The sequence below is a fragment of the Papaver somniferum genome, chromosome 2 (assembly GCF_003573695.1).
Source record: "Papaver somniferum cultivar HN1 chromosome 2, ASM357369v1, whole genome shotgun sequence".
NCBI lineage: Eukaryota > Viridiplantae > Streptophyta > Magnoliopsida > Ranunculales > Papaveraceae > Papaver > Papaver somniferum.
Genome location: NC_039359.1, coordinates 109097740 through 109119017, shown reverse-complemented (window position 1 = coordinate 109119017; position 21278 = coordinate 109097740). Strand labels below are relative to the sequence as shown.

The following is a 21278-nucleotide window of genomic DNA, read 5'->3' as shown; positions in this document are numbered from 1 at the left end:
TAAGTTCTTAGTTTTGAGAAATATGTTCGGTTACTGTTTGTATTTGCATCATATTTATTAACCGTAATTGAGTTACAATTTGTTACTCAAACAACCATACCAACCGTAAATAATCCTGTGTCTTAAGAATTTATCAAATAATGGTTTACGGTTCAAAAGTTAAGTTGACACACCAACCGTAGGGTAGTTATGGTTGGTCTCGATTCATTAGTCACCAACCGTAATTTAGTTCCGGTTGTTGTCCAAATTTAGTTACCAACCGTAGTTTAGTTACGGTTGTTGTCCAAATTTAATTACCAACCGTAACTGGTTTTACAATTGGATCTTCCCCAAATTTAACCAGTTACGGTTGGTATTTGATAACTTATGAACCGTAACTAAGAGTTACGGTTGGTCACGAGCAAAATTGCAACCTTAAGTTCTTCTGAAAATTTAAAAGTTTTGATTTTATTACGTACTTTGGATAATTTTGAGGGAGAAAAGCTAATGGGAACTAATTTAGAAGTATACCGGGTCACTGGAATCACTCATTTTGGTTGAGTGAATCAAAATCTAGGGTTTCACAAATATCACAAAAGTTTTTCTTTTTCTTCTCCACTGAACTTTTTTTTTTAAATCTAAAAATCTGATTTTGTTTTGATTTTGAGTTAATATAAGTGAAATTAATCATTAACACTAAACTTGATTATCATCACTAAACTAGGTTATCAATAATGAGGGTTAATTTGTCATTTCCAGTTCTTTTTATAAGAGACATCTTAAATGATCATATAATGGCACTTTTTGTCCTATTAGAATACCGGCCCTCTAATAAACCACGCCGCCCTTGTAATTAAAGTAAGAGCTGCTCCTATTTTTGGAGTAACATACATATCCAAGACAAATGAGCAGGGTCGGTATCTCATGCTATCATAAGCAATAAGGATATTGAGACAGTGGACCCACATAATAAGTATCATTCAGGCATGTAACTAGACTAATTAGCTTTCAGTGAAATGATGATTAAGACATGCTGGTTGTGTGTGTATGGACACATATTCAATCAAGATAAGACATGATAGAATATACAAGACCCGGTGGGTATCAACCTTAAACTAAGCGCCATCCTCGCAATTGGAATGCTCGACAAACTCTGCAGGTGCTTCAACTGTCCGTCGTAACAGGATTACAAGGATCTGTACCAGCAGTAAAATGAAGAGGAAAAACCATACAAGCAGGAGCAACAAAAAAAAAAATTGAAGCTCGTGGCAATATACACAATAACTCAGAAAATATACAGATTCTTTCCCCCCAGTGGCAGTTCTAAAAACAGATTGGCGAACGCTTTTTAAGTGTGCCAAAAAACTCAAGACCTTTACTAGCTGCCTCCTGGCCTCTTCAACTAACCTACTCAGAGTGCAAACATATACAGAGAAAAAAGAGGGGAAAAAAATGAATTACAGCAAAACGTCAAAATCTTGAGCCCAACAGACTTTCTCTGTGAAACTATACACTTTGTACAACTCTGCTTATAATTCGATTAGCTGTTGAGCTTTGCTAAGAACTGACTGAGGTTGTACTCGTCTGTATACTGGGATTGATCCCAGAGCTCCTATAATCCACCAAGGATCGCCTTTAAACCCTTTCCAACACCAGCAGATTTTGCTTCTCCCTTGAAAGCGGCATCAGAATTCTTTGTAATAGCAGTGTTAGTCTGTGCAGAATAAAAACAGATACCTCATTGTTATAGCTTAAACAAATATGCGAAACTGGTAATCTTTTCACCTTCAATGATTTCAGGGAGATGTTCAACAAAAAATACCTTTTTGCCAGGCTGAGCAGGTGTGAATAGATCAAGCAACTGGTCGGTATTCATTGTTTTCATGCTGGTATTTTCTGCATTAATGACTGCATTAGCAACAGACACTTTGAACCTCTGGAGACTCATCACTTTCTCTTCCAAGGTTCCACGCATGATGAGGCGATGAACATTCACTACTTTGCGCTGACCTAACCTGTGAGCTCTGTCCATTGCCTGATATTGCATCATAATGAACGCGGAAAGTAAATTATCGCAGTAATTGCATCATAATTCACTACTTTGATGACCAAAATCCTCTACTTGGATGGACATGGAGATGTATTTAACACATATTTCAACCTCCGAGATATGATACTGATGACTCTAAACCAAAAAAACATAAGGTAGAATCAAGTATTTTGCAATCGTCACGAAATGGAACACAGGTCAAATTGGTAGAAAACAAAAGATTCAAGAATAACTGCGAAAGCAAAACCATTTTGTAAATGAAAATGGTGGCAGCACTGGCAGGGTACTTGGACGAGTAGGAAGATTAACACAAATTTAGGGTACCTGGTGATCCCTCATCGGATTCCAATCGTGTTCCATGAAAACAAGTGTGTCAGCTGCTGTCAAATTTAAACCAAGCCCACCAACTGCAGAATTTTGACTCATCAGCAAACACAAAAAAAATAAAAAAAACAAACAAGACAGTTCAGAAAAAATATTAATTATTCAAAAACATAATCAAAATCTTACCATGCGTTGTAAGCAGGAGCACATCAATTGTTGGGTCTGAGTTGAAGGCCTTTACAATTTCAAAACGCTTTTCTGGTTCAACAGAGCCATCCAATCGCAAGTGACACTGTTTTCAAGTAAGATCTGGGATGTCAGACATATCTGGGACGATTGGAAAGTGTATGACAAAAGAAATATATAGCAACCTATGACTCTACAAAAAGACCATTTCCGGCACGCTATTGCTCTGCATCGGAGTAAGATAGAAACAGAAAAAAATATTTAAGCATTGTGATGTTCACCTCTTCATATGAGTTCGAAACAAATCTCTTTCTATAATATCCAGTAAAGCCTGCGGAGATATAAAGTGTGGTTACTGTTTAGTGCTGCATGAGAACTCAAACAAACAGAAGGGTACAAAAATAATGTTAATACTCTCAACCTTGGGTTGTGCAAATATCAGAACTCTGTGCTGGCCAACACCAAGAACATCTTCAGAACTTGAAGCATCCACCCCTACACCACACTCTTCAAGTATTTCCTTGAGGGCAACTAATTTGGGAGAGTGGTGTAGTTCATGAAGATCCGAATAACATCACTACTGCCAGGAATAAGTTTCGACAGAAGGCTCAAGACTGATTCCGGTAGCCTTTCACCAAGCACGAGCAATGGATGACTACAGAGCTTTAGCAGGTATTGAAGTGCCTATCATAGAAGGGGAAAAGATGCACTTCAGTATGATTAATAGATACTCAAGAGGAATGGAACACAGCAGAGAGTGACTTCGAACAGTACCTGGAATACATGTGAAGACGCTTTTGGTGAAGGACTATGCTCCTCTGCCACTTCAGTTGACCCGTTTACTTTTACTAAACTTGAGATGTTTTTTCTCACATCTGAGCCAGAGAACTGTTTGTAAAGTTCTAAATGAACAGGGCTCAAATCACAATATCTATCCAGAATAATTTTCGCTGGTAAATCAGACAAAACCTGATCTTTGGTTCGACGAAGAAGGAAGGGCATCACCTAAAGGGTTAAAAAACTTCTTTAGTATATTACAAAAATATGTTACATTCTTCACAAGGAGTTCTAAATACTTAGGAAAAAAAATACCTGCTTGTGCAGTGCTTCCATTGCAAGTACCCCTGCTTCGGCATCCTTGGCAGAACATTTGGCATCCTTAGCAGCAAGCAGAGGCTTGCCGTAGGAGGCTTGGAACTGCAGAGATGTTACAAGTTCAGTTGTTGCAACAGAAAATAACAAAAAGAGAGAAAATATAATGCATAAAACTCGAATTGTGCGCATACAGATTAAACTCAGACGACATACAATGTTATCCATAACCCCTACGAAATCAGCTAACTAGTATGTCAATAACAGAGACCACTCAAAATTTCTATACACATAAAAAATTGTAGTATGTCAATAACAGAGACCACTCAAAAAATTTATACACATAAGAAATTGCAAGAAAGAACCACATTTTTGTCCATACTTTCACGAGACCCACACTGTATGAAAGTTACCTATGAGCTAATGTGCATTGTCCTACGACTAATTTACAGCTAAAAGATGGTTCCTTATTTAGAATATGTTGATGTGCATGATACCATATGCACATTTTTTTCATCTAGCTCTTCTATATCTATGCTCAGTTTTCAGCCTGGCAAACTGTGTAAACAAGGACATGAGCATTCACCACACATGAGAGAGAGAAAGTTATATTATACTAAAAACTGAAACGCACCTGTCGCTCTGTTCCGAGAAATCCCGGCATTAGAAAATCAAAAAGAGACCACAGCTCCAAGACGTTGTTCTGCAACATATGAAAAGTACAACAGGGAGTCATTATCTCAACAAGAACAGAGCATTACAAACTTAGTTTGCTGCACTAAACTTGACAGGTAACTTGTAGTTAATAACAAACCTGTATAGGTGTTCCGCTCAGAATAAGACGGTGCTCAGCTTTCAATTGTTTTACTGCTCCAGTAATTTTTGACTTCGAGTTCTTGATGATATGTCCCTCATCTAAGATGCAGTAATTCCAAAGAACTTGTTCCAGATGGTCAATGTCCTTGTGGACCACATCATATGATGTTATTATGACATTATGCTTTTCAAAAAGACTTCGAAGAGAACTGCGCTCCTGAATAGACCCAGCATATTGAAGAGTTTTTATAATGGTAGGGTCAATGAATTTCTCTATTTCATACGCCCAATGTCCAACCAATGTAGATGGACAAATAATTAAAGATAGAGGGTCCTGGACACTTTGGGAAGCACGACGCTCGGCGATGTCAGATGCGACAATTGCTGAAGCCTGGAGTGTTTTACCCAATCCCATATCATCACATAAGATTCCATGAAGCTTAAAGCGTCTTAAAAAAGCTAACCAGTTTATGCCCTCTTGCTGATACCTAAAAAGAGTTACGTTTGCATAAGATTCAGGCATTCAGCATTAAAGCAATAATCAGAGTTTACTTTTATAACCAAAGACAAATGACAAGTATCCTATACCCTACACAGTTTAATACAATAATCCCAATCATTTGTTATATGCCAACTACTTGCAATCCCAATTCACCCATATCAATAGAGCTAAAGTACATGCTTTAAGAACAAATCCCAAGAGAGCTACCAAATAACCCTAGCTCATACACTGTACGCGTAGTAACAATTAGCAGTTACAGATCAACTGCAAAAAAAAAAGGCACCGCAAACGCATAAAATATCAGAGAGGGTGCACTAGAAACATAGCAGAAGAATTACCTCCTTAATGTGAACCAAGAATGTGAGATTTGAAACAAAAATGCTCGTAAGAAGTACATATAGGTATCAAGCAAAACCTGAAGCAGGAGCCTCCAGACTCTCTCGGAACATTTTAGAATATCCTCGTTTGATTCCAAAAGCAGGTTCTGAAACACAATCCTGAGGGTATCCCCTAATATAAACGAAGGCCAGCAAGAATGATCTACGGCCTCAGATGAGTTTCGTCTACATCCAGCTTCCAGCAGCCGCTCCTGAAAGACAATTCTTTACCTATTTAATTAGATTACCATGGAGTTACGGTGGTTTGTGGTAAAATACTATAAAATTTTTAAAAGATATATACAGGTGATAATTATTTACATATAAGATATAAGAAAATGAGGAACAAGTAGAGCCAAGCCTGAGAAAAACAAGTATTAAGGTTGAAAAAGACAAGTGGGACTTAATTACCAAAGTGCGTATAGCTGAATAACGGACTGAAGTGATATTATGCCTCATAAAAGGCCATAATCGAGGTGCCAAAGTTGACAACATATATGGATTCTCCTCAAACTTAATTCCTTCTCCATGATCATCAACCTGAACTACCTCATTGAGATCAAATGCCTGTTTCTCTTTCATCTGTGGAATCATTTCTTCTTGTGAATAGATTTCTGCCAACAGATTCATGACACTGAACAAAGCCAGTTTTGAAGGGTTTTTGCATCAAACTTAGTAAGAGAAAGGATACAACTTGCGCATAATGTATTAAACTACAACGCATATTCTTTCATAAGAGAGATATTCACAATAAAGTACGTATTAACCATTCATAAAATCTTGCATCTTTAAGTAAAACTGAACTTTAAGAAAGAAAGAAGAGAATCATGATAAATACGCCAAGGAAAAAGCATAAAACTGGAGATACAAGAAGAATGGCTAATAACAAAAATGAAAAACCACCTGCTAGTTGATGGGCTTAGGTCATCCAGATCAAGTAAAATATCCCACAGTAGCATAACAATAGAATGCAGTGTTTCACCATTCTGACTAACAATAGAAGCGGCAGTTGGTATCAAAGCTTCAGCTGCAACTGCTCTAACATCATCATCAGGATCTTCGAGACCAGCTCTACATGCAGGCAGGACATAACCAAGTAAATCTTGAAGCATTTCCTGGAAGAATAAGAAGAAGGGTCAAAAAGATGAGCCAAGTTAGAAAAAGGGAGCCCATAATGCAGGACACTTAAAATGTGATTTAATTAATTATCACCATAATAAGAGCACCAGTGGTAACTGAAATTCATAAAAGTTGTGCAATACATAATCCCAATGAACCAATGACTATATGCAAAACTATTTGCTTAGAGCAGCCAACAGAAAAATCTGAACGCAAGGTAACTTGGTAACCATCCAAGGAAAACTCGTCTACATCCTAAACTACCAATTGACGCACGAATTTGGGCAAGTTGATACACCTTTAACACATTCATGCGGACTACAAGGTGACAACATTCTCTGGACCTTCACATCAAAACTATGCCTAATGCTCTAACTCCGCTACAAGAAAGCTGGCACTAGTCTACGAAAGATCATTTACTTAAAACTTAAACTAATGTACTAATCATCTACGATCTTTATGATAACAGTGACCGCATTGAAAAATCTGACCTTCATTGGACAGAACAGAAGAGAATAGGCAATTCAATTAGAAAGGCAGCACATCCAGGTGAAACGTGTAAAAAATCTCAAACGTTTCCTTTTTGAGCTTCATGTATGGGGCATGCAAAATTGCAAAAACACATGGATATACCCCTCTCAGCTCTTTTGTTACGTAGATTAAGTAGAGAAGCTTACCCGACGAACAGCAACCAAATACTTGATACCTAGGAGGCTCCCATGGCGAATTTCCCATTCTGGCCTGCGCTGAAATAATAGGGGAGAGAACTGATTTCAGAGTGGGATAATTAGAAAAAAAAGTGTCGCTCTAAATCTCCAAATCCAGTCTACCAAAGAAGAACGTCAAAAGATGTCCAGTGTGTAACAGTTACCTGCATTTGGAGCAAAATATTTAGTGTTTCATGAACTAGTGAAGGATGCATGTATTTGAGCACAGCCCCTAGTGCTTGTGCACAAGTTTCGCGCACCGGTGCAACAACCTGGTCAGAAACATGTATTTGAGCACAGCCCCTAGGCCAAAAAGTCATCAGAACATATGATCCAAAGCATATAACTAACGTACAAAGCTGCATGCAAAAAAGCAGTTAAGCTGATGTAAACCCCGATAAAATCTCCAAACCTTGTTTCAGATACCACAAAAGATCTAAGAAAATGACAGAATTCTAGTGAAGTTCTAACTAGAGGCCGAAAAACATACCTATCCAACGATAACACACAAAGGAAACGTATGGCACAATCTTGAAGCACCTCCCAATTCTTAATCCATGAATACCTAGTCAGTTTCACCAATTTCACCAATTTGCATTTCTCAGACAGGTTACTTAGTATGTCCACATCCGGTACCAAGCTCTTATCATCATGACTACTCTGTTCCATACCGCTGGCTTCCATACAATGGAACTGGGAGTCCACATGCTCTACTTTAACAGTTTCAGTGCTAATTCCTCCATTAAAAGCAAGCACTGAACTCCATCCATCATTTTCAGTCTTTATACAGCCACCAACATTATCCTCCATGCCTGTGGAAACTGAAGCACATATCGACTGACACAACACACCTTCAGACTTGGGTCTTTTCATATCTGGCTCAGGTTCAGCTGCAACTTCTACATTCATATCGATTTCCCTCTCTCTCTTCAACATCTTCGCACTACTGGTATCTTCAATTTCTTTTATATCAAAATTTTCCAAGGTAGGGTCTGGCATAAAAACTCCAGCAGAACCACCTTGCTGAGTCAGAATTTCTCTGAGAGCCATCATACTTCCATGTCTTATCTCCCAATCTGAAGTTAGCAACAACGGAAAGATGTCAGAGGAACTTCTGTTTTAAGTAAACTAATAAAAGGTTGCTCGAGGTAAAACATACAAGATGCTTACTGGGATCGAACAAATCAAGGATGAGTTGCTCTATAAAGTTCTGGAACGGCCACCTCCCATCTCCATCACACTCAACGCTACCATCATCTAATACGTCTTCTATAGGTACCTATGAAGAAAAAACTTTTATAATGTTGTCCAGCTTATGCCAATAGAACTTTAAATAGAACTTTAAATGTTGTAAGTAAGAACAGATAGAAGCACTAACAGCAATATACAGCACTGTTGTTGAATCATGACTACAACAATATTCAAAATACATGTGTCGTTTCACATGCATTTTTGAACCCCCAGAATTTTGTAAACAACTCTAGGAAAATGTAATATGCTGTGTCTTAGCAATCCCAGGGATATTATATTATATTTCAAAATACAATTGTCACACACCAGTCACCAAGGATGCTGAAACCAGCAATTGTGCAAGAGTTTCGAAAGAATATCAAAACCAAAACCAAAATATCAATGACACCATAAATGAATTTTCTGCATTTTATTGATCACTCACATTCAGCAGAATAGTGCCCCATATAACTTGGCCTCTAGCTTTCATAAAAAATGGTATACGGCGAGCTTATGGTTGCTAAAGAAAAATACAAAGACGAAGAAGCAAACAAGATCCATAATGTATTCATGTAAATTTAGGAAAGCATGGAGATTGTCCTCTGACAAATTACCTTATTAGAACTTGATCGATCCGTACATGTAATATTTGGTGTCACTGGATTTTGAGAATGAGCTGCCTCAGCATCCCCATCCTCAGACCAGACTTTTGCTTGGTCTTTCGCATTTATCTTTGCTTTCCGTTTTAATAAATTCCTTTCCCTTGCACTTGGCCTTTTAGAGAAACTGGGGGCCACATTGGAAACTAGTTGCTGAACCCGATTTCCAGATTGGGAAGTATAATAAAATCTATGGCCCATCCCATTCTCGTGGGAATCATAGTTCTGCACAAGGAGATCCTCATCTCTGAACATATCGTTCACGTCCATAAACTGCTCACAAACATCCACCACTCATAGGACATTTAGATTAACGGATTTATAAAGATTAGGCAGTGTGTTCTCATTAGTAAAGCAAAAAAACCGTGTAACTGCATTTCGACGGTGATTTTGGATTGTTCTCAATTCCATGTGTAGGGCATATTATATAGTTGATAAGCAGGTAGAAAGGAGAGAGGTGTGCTACTACTTTGCCATCTTCTATGTGCGTGGGTGAAAAACAGAAAATGACAGGACATGATTCAAGTGGTAGCCAAATCAAGTTCCAGCCTGTCATGTGTCTTTACTATATCTAAGGGCTGTGAAAAGATCTGCTTTTATTCATAGATATAACTCATAAAGGACAGTGCATCTTCGACATGCGCACATAAAGACACTTTCATACATTTCAAAAGTTGTAAGAGTTAATACCCAATATAAATACCAAGTTATTTTATAAAGGGGGTGCCATACAAGATCAAAAGTTTCCAATAAATTAAACTTTACCTGACCCCCAGTAGCCAATAAAGCACCAAAACCCAGCACCTTGTTAAGGTCAACGCTGTAAGCATTAAGTGCAAAATTCAATTAATGTAAGGACTAAAAACACAAAACTAAGTTAGCACCAGAGTTGATAAATAACTGATGATGTATACAGATAAACATCCGAAACCATAAGAACTGTTAAACTAAAGACAGTGTTTTTTATTACCTTCTGAAAGATAGACCTGCTACAACTTTAGGATGTACATTTGGCCACGCCTTCACCACATCTTCAATGATACCAGAAATTCCAGCCACTGACATCTCAGATTCGACAAATCCAAACAGCTCTGTAAGAGATGTGTGCTTAACATTTTCAGCAATTGCCCCAATAGCATGAGCAGCAGCCACCCTCGTATCCCAATTCTTACTGCGAAGATATTGAGAAACCTATGGACTCGCAAGGAAGTATAAGACTCAGCACCAAAATCGAACCAAGCAAAAGCAAAATAAAAGAGTAAGAAATATAAATAGTTGAAATGAATTGGAGCGAACCTTCCTTAAGAGAGAGATCAAGTCTTGGGGATGTGATTTTGCAACATCCCCAATTTGACGTGCAGCTGCAAATCTTGTAGCTTGAGTTGAACCGGCTACGCTTAGGTCAAGGAGCAACGAATGTAGGAAAAAAAAAAAAAGAGGAAAGAGGAAACGCGTAAACTGCACTTGTTCATGGTTTTGACATGTAACAAAAACCAAATTTCAAAAACACACGATGCTAATAGAAACTGATAACAATAAATACAATATATGAAATAAAAGGAACAGAAAAAGGATACTGTCCAACAGAGTAAGTAGGCGATGAAGACGAGACGACTGCTGAGCCATAATTTAATTGAAAATGCACCCTCTCTCATTCCCTAACGCACAACACAGTCTTCAAGATTGTTTAGTAACATACAATTTTTGTCCTTACTAGGGTTATTGCTGAAACAAAACCAGAAGACTCGCGTATGCATTTCAATATAATGTATCCTGAAAGAAAAAAGAATGTTATATACTAGTTTTCAACTTCCAAGCAGGTTTACATTACATATGAGACATCACCCAAAGTAGCATTACTACTTTTTCAGATATTTAATTCAAACTGATAACTGGAAAATAATACATCAGATGGGCGGATAAGAAAGTGTTAAAGAAGTTCTGATTATTGGTGATAACAAAGGTGTTGCACAGAGTTTGAATGGTCCTATTTCCTGCTACTTCTGGAGAGCCGGGGCTGCGTTAACAAAGGTGTTGCACAGTGTTTATATGGTCCAAAGCAGTTAACTGTATTAGCTGTGAAGTTCGCTACACGGGCGAGGGAGAAAAAGTTAAATTTTTGGGTAATTTCCCTCATTCTATTAAGGTGGAGTACGATATTATAAACTTGTACACTGTGGTTTAGCTTTAAATTATCCAAGTCATTAATTTTAAAAAATGACTAGAGGTCCTAACACGAAGCATGAACTTGTTCTGTAAATCTTTGCAAGCTTCTCAGTGATACACGTTAGACTATGCTAAATTCTAAGCAAGCCTTATAAGCAATGTAACTCAAAGAGGAGAACAAGCATGTTATCTAAACAAGTCTTACATACATGCAATGTAAATCGAAAAGGTGAACAAATATGTTCCTTTACTAATTAGAATTATCAACTCCCAGTCCAATTATCCATCTCTAAATAGTAATGTTACAAACAGCCTCTCTACTGCAGCTGTTCCCATTAACAGCCACAAGTCCTGCCAAAATCACCCTGAAGGAAAAACTAACTCCAATAACTTGCGTCTTCAATAGATGTCAGTTTTCTCAGTCAGTGGATTTACAATTAGTTAACACTACTAAAAAATTCACCTGACGGAAACCAATTCCGATAACTTGAAAAGGTAACCCAAAGATTTATATACCAACGATTACTACAACTCAACTGCATGTGTCAACATAAATCAAACAGAAAAAAATAAAATTAATCTTTGCAAACACATTATACTGTGACACAATGCATATACCTAAACATAACTACTCCTTTTACCTTACAATCTCCACACCATAAAATACCACTCATAAGAATTGTAATTAAAGGAAAATAACACAATGAGAAAGAAAAAATATAAGATTGGAGAGAAAATCTATAATGATTCTAGGGTTTCGATGGATAACGTGTAATTTCCTTGAATGTATGTAGCTAGGGTTTTGAAAATGTAAAAAAGAAAAGAAAAAAAAACAGAATGAAGAAGAAGAAGATCTGTACCTTTGTTTCTTAATTAGCGGGCATAACAGTTACCAGAGAGATCTGAACATGATGCTGATTATATTGAGAGATAAATAAGAAGATAAACGTTTTTTTTTTTGCAGACTTATGCAATGTATTTTCATACATTGATCCTCTTAACTTCTAAACCCAAGAGGGTAAATAATGGGTGAAGCATTTAGAATGGCTTTTTTTTTGTTTGCAAGTTACAACTGTAAAGTGTTATAACTTTTTTTTTACTGGGAGTATCCGTTAATCTGTGGATTGATAGCCGGAAATTTCCAACTCAAACTGTCTAGAAATGTTAATGTAATTGACAGTTTCAGTTGATGTTAATCTAATAGACAGTTTTAGTTTGTTTGTATTGATAGCTGGAAGTTTCCAATAAGTATTGATCTTCTGATAACTGCAGTTAGGTTCACTTATCCCAGTTGAGCTTTCTGGCTGCCAATAAGAATGTCTAGAAATATCTAAAGCTAAGAGCAATTCCTATGGAATGAACAAACCCTTGCTCCCACTATGGAATGAATAAACATGAAAAATGGATGTTCAAACCATCACATTTGTTGGTTTGAACATCGAGTCGGAACAAGCGCGCGTCTGTGAGAATGACGGGCGTCTTTCCTACCAACGCTGGCGTAAGAAAAGAAAACGCCAGCGTTTGAATGTTGAACGCGCGTAAACAGGTATAGCGCCCGCGTCCTTATTAAAAACGCCAGCGTCAGACCCAAAAACGCCAACTGCTCCATCTGAACGGCTGAAAACTCTTGTGATCCAACGACTACAATTTTTTGAATTCTATAAATACTCCTCATTTTTAACTCCAAATTCACACATTCTACGCATTCTTCACTCTCAAAGCATCTACAACAACGCCTCTCAGAGTTCGTTCTGTTAGATTCACTCAACAAGAGGATTTAGCTATTTGTAGAGCCTTCGTTTTTCACACACAAGATGCTGTCTTTCGTAATGTAGCCGTATCGACGTTGACTTTCTGGGAGAAAGTTTTCAGAATGTTCACCGCTGAAACAGGGAACATTTATGGGCGTGATTCTCATGGATTGTCGCATCGTTTTAGTTCAATTAGTAGCCATTATTGGAGTTCATGGCTTTACTAACGGAGAATCATAAAAATAAGCTCAACGGTGAAGCCGAACATGAAGTGGAACCCAGAACTCTAGCGATGTGGCCAGTATCTCACAGAGGTCGTCCTATCGACTTCCATGCTTGTTTCAACATTCTTAGGGTGCTCAACAGATACGATCCCCTACTCTAGGAATTCCACCACCCACCGAGAATTAGGACGCCTATGTAGTAGTTGTTTTAATCTAATGTATTTCTTTTATTTTCATGTATGATGTGGTTGTTCAATGCAGTACATTTTTATTTATGATGTTAATATTGATGGTGCAATTTTTAATCCAGGAAAATTTTTAATTACTGACGTGCAAATGTGAAGATAATCGTAATACCATAATACCATAGTGAATCGATTTGTCCTACAACTTCAATCATCCCACTCCACCAAAAAACACCTGGGACATTCCCAGAAATGCTTTCCATATGTGTCTTCTTCAGAAGAAGTCCTCAAATGCATAAAAGTCCTGCAACCGGGCTTTGAGCATGAACTGATTCTCTGTGGACAGTGTTTGTATTCGTGATCTCCATATCCACAATGCTTGCAGTGTAATAACTCCTTCTTCAATTTGGCTTTAAGTTTGAAGTTTTTGCAGAGTGTTGCAATCTTTTATTCTTCTTGTTTTTTAATCTTCATAGCATCATCTAGCATATGTGGTTCCTCTGGACAATTGGGATCTTGACATTGCAAATATCTGAGTTTTTCCGGTTGTGATTTAATCACCGTTATGATGCGTGAACAACCTTCCCGAGGACACTTTGAATAATCCAAGGACATTTCATAAGACTGTGGTTATCCATGAAACATAATGGGCAAACCTCTTTTGCTTCGACACGTAATATTTGCTTTGCTTTGCCTTTAGAAAACATGGTGGATGATAAGAAAGAAATCGGTTGGTTTGGTTTAGAATAAAACCTAGTGATGTATTTATAATAGAAAACGGGCGTTCAAAGGAAAGTCGCGGGCGATTTTACTTTGAACGCCAACGGCTAAATTTCCATTTCCAACGGCAAACTTTTCTTTCTCAACCTATAAATTTCATTCCTCCTATCTCCAAAATCACATCTTCTTCTTCTTCTTTTTTCCTACATCTCTCCTCCTTTGCAGAAATGTCTGTTAGAAATTGTGGTCCCAAGTTTACTCAAGAAGAGGATATAACTCTATGCAAAGCATATTTCTTTCATAGGGTAATCACTGGTGTTGTTATTTCTCATGACAGTTATTTTTTGGAGAACGTTTTTTCAATGTTCGTCTCATTAACGGGAAACCCAGGAAATCGAGATGCTCGTCGATTGCGTGCTCGTTTTAAATCTATTAGGCTTGCAGTCCAGCCATTTCTTGCTCTGGTAATAGAAATTGATCGAGAAAAGTTCAGCGGTGTAACTGAAGATGAAGTGATCCAAACAGCTCTTGATAATTGGGAGGAAGCTCACCGTAAGCCTTTTCGTTACGAAGCGTGTTTCAGAATTCTAAAAGATGGTCCATCTCAAGCACATCATTACTGCACTCGAATGCCGCTGCCGGAGTTTACAATGGAAGAAGATGTTGCTCTTGTTCGATATTGGTTACATCGTATGGCGAGACCAGTGAACAATGACAATTTCTGGGAAAGAGTATTGGGACATTTTGTAGCATCGCGGAACGAAGCCATAAGAAACAGTAAGAGCCTAGAACTAAGAATTGCATTCATCACTAATGAAGTCAAACATTATACGGAAGTATTGTGGAAGGTTCATCGTAGCAATTCTGGATTATTCAACGAAGAATTGGAAACCATCGCTCAGACCAAGTTTACTGAATAAAGCGGGAGAGAGTTTAGGCATTTTGAATGCTATGAACTTTACAGAGAGAATGTCACTGGATTTGATGTTTTTGTTGTGGTTTATTAAAATGTAGCTTGATGTTATTTGCAAGTTTAATAAATTGTAATAAATTTCACTTAATCTGAAGTGGAAATCTATTTTAAAATATAAACATTTTCATTCATTGATATTACTGCCAATTCTGTTACAAGATATAAACTTATTAGACAATAATAAAAACTTCAATAAAAATCAAGTACAAGTTTTGGCCTCCTGTTTATCTTCATTTGACGTATTTTCCATTCAACGCGCTCTTTGACAGTTTCACCTTTGTTTTTGAATTTTTTGTTGTTAACTTTCAAAACTGGAGCTCTTCTTTGCCTTTTAGCGGAACATTTTCTTGGAGCAACTTCAAAAACTTGCACTTCCCTCTTACAATTTTCAATCTTTTTAAAACTCCCACATATCTTAGAAACAGCAGCTTCAAGTTTTGCATCGCAAAAAAGTGTGATCTCCTTTTCAGCCATTGAAAAATAGATTTTAGAAGAGAAAATTCTAGAGAAGTGAATTTTGGTGTGAGTGAATTGTTTGAACTCGATGGTAAAAAGTGAATTTTGAATTTAAAAAAAAAAATCGTTGTCGTTTTTGCTACAAACGCCAGCTTCATATGTTAAGACGCCGCGTCTAAGTTTCGATCGCCGGCGCATGGCCTACCAACGCTGGCGCTTTTCTCGCATACTCCAGAGTTTTTCCCTCGGTCGCGCGCTTAGTTATCCAACGCTCAGTGCTTTACCATAGTGGAAAAACCAGTTTGGCCATCCACCTGGCTCAACAAAATTTTGCATCTGACCATTCCCATATGAATTTCCCTAATGTCTAAAGCTAATTGCTCAGGTGTTCTAGATTTGTCATCAAAGACTCTTAAGACACCTTTCTTTCCGTATGATTGTACCTTTTGACCAATTTTTGATACAAATATTGGATGTAGAAGGCTTCCAAGCAAATCATCCACAAAAACCAGCATCCTCCGGAATCCGGACAACCGCCAGATGGTGAAAAACAAATTCATGTTGTCTATGCTTCATTAAGGGGTTGTTTGGTAACGATCAAAATAATTGATTATGAGGTCATACGCCATTATAATTATAATAATCAATTCTGAGGGTGTTTGGTAACGATTATAATAATCAGTTATTTTAAACATAATCTAAAAAATCAATTATTTCTTTACACAACTAAAACTTGTTTTTAAAAATTAAAATAATCGATTCTCATTTTTATAAACAAAAATTCGGGTTTCCTTTTTCTTTTCTATTTATTTTTGATAAAAACTAACTGAGAGAGGGGAACTAGATAAGAAAAAAATGGGGAAGAAAAACCCTAGATCTGATTTCTCTCCTCTCTGATTTCATCAATCGTCTACTCTCCTCTGTTATCTGTTCATCAGCAACTCGAATCTCGACGATTAATCTCGATCTTCTCTCACATTTCTGTTGAAACCCAAACTAAGGTGGTGAATTCATCTTCTTCAAAATTTGAAGAACTTCGTATCAAAATCAAAATTAGGTAAGTTTTCTTTAGTGGGTTTTCAATTTTTTCTTTGTTAATTTCAATTTAGTATGTCAAGTGTTTTTCTCTGCTCTTGATTTTGGAAATCCCACCAACTGTTTGTGAAATTTCCCGACTGGTATTTACTAACATTTTCTTAAAAATTGGGTTCATTAGAATGTCGACTGAAACTGCCAAATGGTGTAATAGTTTGGAAAAAAACCTATGTGAACTTTTGATCGTTCAAATACTTTGTGGTAAGAAGCCTAAATCATTTGTGAAAGAAGCTTGGATTGAAGTAAAAGATGAATTCAACAAGAAAAATGGACAGAGTTTTACTATGGATCAGATTATGAATAGGTATAATGTGTTGAGGGTTAGACACAATGACATGAAGAAACTCATGTCCCTTAGTGGCTTTGAATGGGATTCAGAAGATAAAAAGATTATAGTTGACGATGAAGGAGTGTGGGATGCATATCTTGGGGTAAATTTAATTGACATCACCCTCTTTGTTTTTATTGTAGGTTGTATTTTGATTTGTGAATTATTGTGGGCAGTAGTTAGTAGATACTTTGTAATGTTTTGACGTAGGAAAACCCGGTTAAAAAAAAGTATAAGACAAATGGCTGCCCTACCTATGAAGAGTTGTGTACCATTTTTGGCGGTTCAACTGCAACTGGTTCTAATGCATATGTTCTGATTAATGCACTTGCTCTTTCCTTTGAATTCTGGTTGTATATGAGGCATGAGAACTAGTTTTAAATTGATAACCTGTTTATTCTACTGTTCTCTATTTTTCCTACTCTATATTCAATTTAGTTCAATTTACTCTTCTTTAGTTTCCCTCTTACTGAGCCTTACCAATTGTTTGTATATATTAGGATATGGACTCCGAAGAAGAGCTTGAAGAACGCACCTTATTACTTTTGGTTGCAGCAGTTATCGAAAACGTTAAGGGTCGCATATGTAAGGAACCCTGTAGAACTTCTATACTTACAGGACATCAACACATGCAAGAGATTTTGCACGGCCATCCCCGTAGATGTTATGAGAAGTATCGCATGGAGAAATTTGTTTCTTAAGGTTGACTCACATTTTAAGAGAAAGAGAACTTTTACGTGACAGACGATGGGTTACCATAGAAGAGCAGTTGGCGATTTTCCTACTCACAATTGGACATAAAGAAGATAATAGAATGTTACAAGAAAGATTTCAACATTCCGGTGAAACTATAAGTAGATACTTCAATGAAGTATTGAGAGCCATCATGGAACTTTCCAAGGAACTTATAAAACCTCCTTCTTTTTCTGAGACTCCAGCTGAAATACTCAACAACTCTAAATATTTCTCATGGTTCAAGGTACGTCAGATGATATCTCTTCTAGCTTTGTCTTTTTTTCTTCTCATTTTTAACTTATAATTTAAATTTCCATAAATATTTTATAGGATTGTATTGGCGCTATAGACGGAACACATATTAAAGTGATTGTACCACTAGCCCAACAAACACCATACTTCGATAGGAAAGTAAATATATCGCAAAACGTGATGGAAGTATGTTCGTTTGATTTGAAATTCACATATATCTAAGCTGGATGGGAAGGATCTGCAAATGACTCAAGAATTTTATGGGAAGCTTTGAGTAGTAGAAGTCTGATGTTTCCTCATGCCCCTGAAGGTTAGTTAATTTTGCTATACATTTTGCTTATCATATGAACCTCGAACTACATGATTTTTTTTTTGTATCCGGATTTGAGATAGTTGTTCAATGAATCTGTACTCTCTTTTGCTTTGTCATTGGTATTGCATTGTCGATTATATGCTATGTATTGTCGATTGTATCCCAACTTTTGATTACCATATGTCTATATATTCAAAATGAATGTTGTTTAGAAAGTGTATCACTAAGCTTGGAACACGCCATAGTGGAAGCAGATTTAGTTGCATTTCAAGAAGTCTGGATTGATACATTGAGTCACCAGTATAGTTAGTCTTTTTATTTTGGTATAACTAGTATTGTCGTGGAACTCGGCCTAGAAATTTAAGTTGTTCCAGTAGTAACAACAATAGCTTTATGTCATTGTCGCTCATTTTGTGTAAGTGTCGTGGGTTGCTGCTACGAAACATCTCTAAGGTCTGTTTTTGGTGATTAATTTATAATCTTTAGAAATTTCAGTGTGCGCCATTATTTATTTTGAATTTCCGCTTTCTTTGGTTGCTAACATATATGTATGGCACCGGCCTATTTGTTATTTAACCAGGATCAAATCTCTAAGGCGAGGCAGTAAGATATTAAGCCGGCAAAATGTAATATGGTCAGTAAGATAGGTCTCACCTTCCAATGCTAACTTGTTACATAAATCATAAATGTGCATATACTACTTACGTTTTTGGAAAAATGGAATATACGCAGTAATTCAGTATATGAGTTTGCACCTTTTATAATAGTCTTTAAAACAAGTTGTGTTAGTAAGAGTCTTATAATTTTGTGGGTTTTCTTTGGTCTGACATACTTTCAATGGATAGAATGTATAGTAGTATCTAATGGCAGTTTTCATTTCAACTTTTCGAAGTACAATATGTCAAGTCCTGGATTATAAGCATGAATAGCTTAGAACCTAAACCACTGTTGTTTGTGTACCATGTCTTCTTTCTGACCAGAATGCGTTTGCTTCTTGTGAGTTCCCTCTACTTGTATTGTGACTAAAGATGTTATTGTTGCTGAATATTCTCTGACATTGTTTACATTTTTAGGAAAGTATTATGTTGTTGATGTTGGATATCCAAACATGCCTGGTTTTCTTGCTCCATATCGGGGAGTTCGTTATCACTTACATGACTGTAGAAGAGGAAGCAATGGAAGGTTCACTGCAAAGGACTTGTTTAATTTTGGGCATTCTTCGTTAAGGAATGCAATCGAGCGAAGCTTTGGAGTTCTTAAATCTCACTTTCCAATTTTGAGGGATCCTGCCTCATTTCCATACAACACCCATGTACAAATATTAATAGCAACATGTGCAATTCACAATTTCATTAGGACGGAATCCAAGTCTGATGAACTGTTTGCATATTATGCAAATGAAGAAAATGTCATAGATATTGATACATCCCCGCCTGATGAACCAACGTTTAGTGGTATGTACGCACATCAACAAAGAAGAAGTGAAATGAATCACGTGAGAGATGAAATTGCCGATGTCATGTACAGGTTTTGATACCGAAACTAGATAAAATCAAACTGCTGGTGTATTGAAGATCTATGATTAAATTTGTATGTTGTGGTTTATAGAAAAAACACTAAAATGATAATGATAAACATGTGTACCAAACAACTTCTCATTTTAATCATTTTTCATTTTTTGATAATCAATTATTCCAAAAAGTTGTTTGTTATAATTTATTTCAAAAATGATTATGATATAATCATTTTTCAGTTTATGATTATCTATAATCATAAATAGATAACCATAATGGTTACCAAACAAGGCCTTAAGAAAAGAAGAAAAAAAATCTGTAAATGGGGGTGAGGCTTTGGGCTTCTGGTTATGTTTCGCCCTATTTTTCATGTTATATTTAAATAGAAAAACTGTAAAGATTTATGCCGAGCTTCACCGTCCCAAAATTAACTAAGTTGTTATGCAGGTTATGTTGTGAACTGTTAGATCTATACAAAAGTGTGTTTTTTACTTTAACCTAAAATAAGTCTCGTACCATAATAACCCCCAATAGCTTGTTTTTCCTTTTTGGATAAGAAAGTGGGAATTGATATTTCCACCCAATAATTTCGCATCCGAGGTAAACAACATTCAACAGTGCATCTGTACATGTACATTTTCACGTGCAAATACCATTCAGGCCCAGTATACGTAAAACGATCAGGCCCACTTTTCCACTTTAAGCTTTATCATGTTGATTTTTGTTAAAGGGAGAGCAGACATAGATGCGAGGAGAACAAAAATCGTAGTTGACTCGACGAGTCATATAACAAGTCAGATTTTGCAATTTTCGAATCAATATATTCCTTTAATTTGTCTGTAATAATTGTTGCTTCTAGCCTAATTGAGTATCTCTGCATGACCAAAAGAGACTGCATATATAGTTGTTCTACTATTCGTGGTTATTACATTATTCCTTCGCTCTCGATTGTATGTGATAGGATCATAACTCATTCTCTTTTTTGCTGCCATGATGATGTTATATATCACCAAACTTATCATGGCTTTATTTTTGATCGGGTTAACATTCCTTAAGGAGTATAGTATCAAAGATGATCGGTAGAACCCACTTATTCTTAATCACTTGATCAACTCCCCAGGATCGTTAATTTTGGCACCGGTAACCATGAACACCACCACCATCACCGCCACCAAGATAGAATATGAAACAATTTAGACCCAAGCTTCTAATCTTTACATATAAAATTCATCATACCTACATCTACAAAACACAAAATCATCAGGGTTTTGGGGATATCAGGATTTGGAATTTTGGAAATATAAAAAAGCTGATCTACTTGGATTTTTTTTTTTTTTGAAGAATAGATATGTTAGTTAAAATTAAAGTGGGTTTACATGTCAGAATGTTGTTCCCTGGTGTCATTTATTGCAAATTGTTTCAAAAAACTGGGAACAGTATGTTCCCATATATTAGATTGAAATACTCCATTTTGGTTGTTATCTGTTGCATGGTTGGCAAGGGCGTCTGCTGCCTGGTAGGTGAC

General features: G+C 36.6%; 1 pseudogene; it reads right to left on the bottom strand.

The window, feature by feature from the left end:
* Nucleotides 1–1195: 1195 nt before the first annotated feature.
* Nucleotides 1196–12501, bottom strand: LOC113348764 (annotated as a pseudogene).
* Between the last annotated feature and the right edge of the window lie 8777 nt (nucleotides 12502–21278).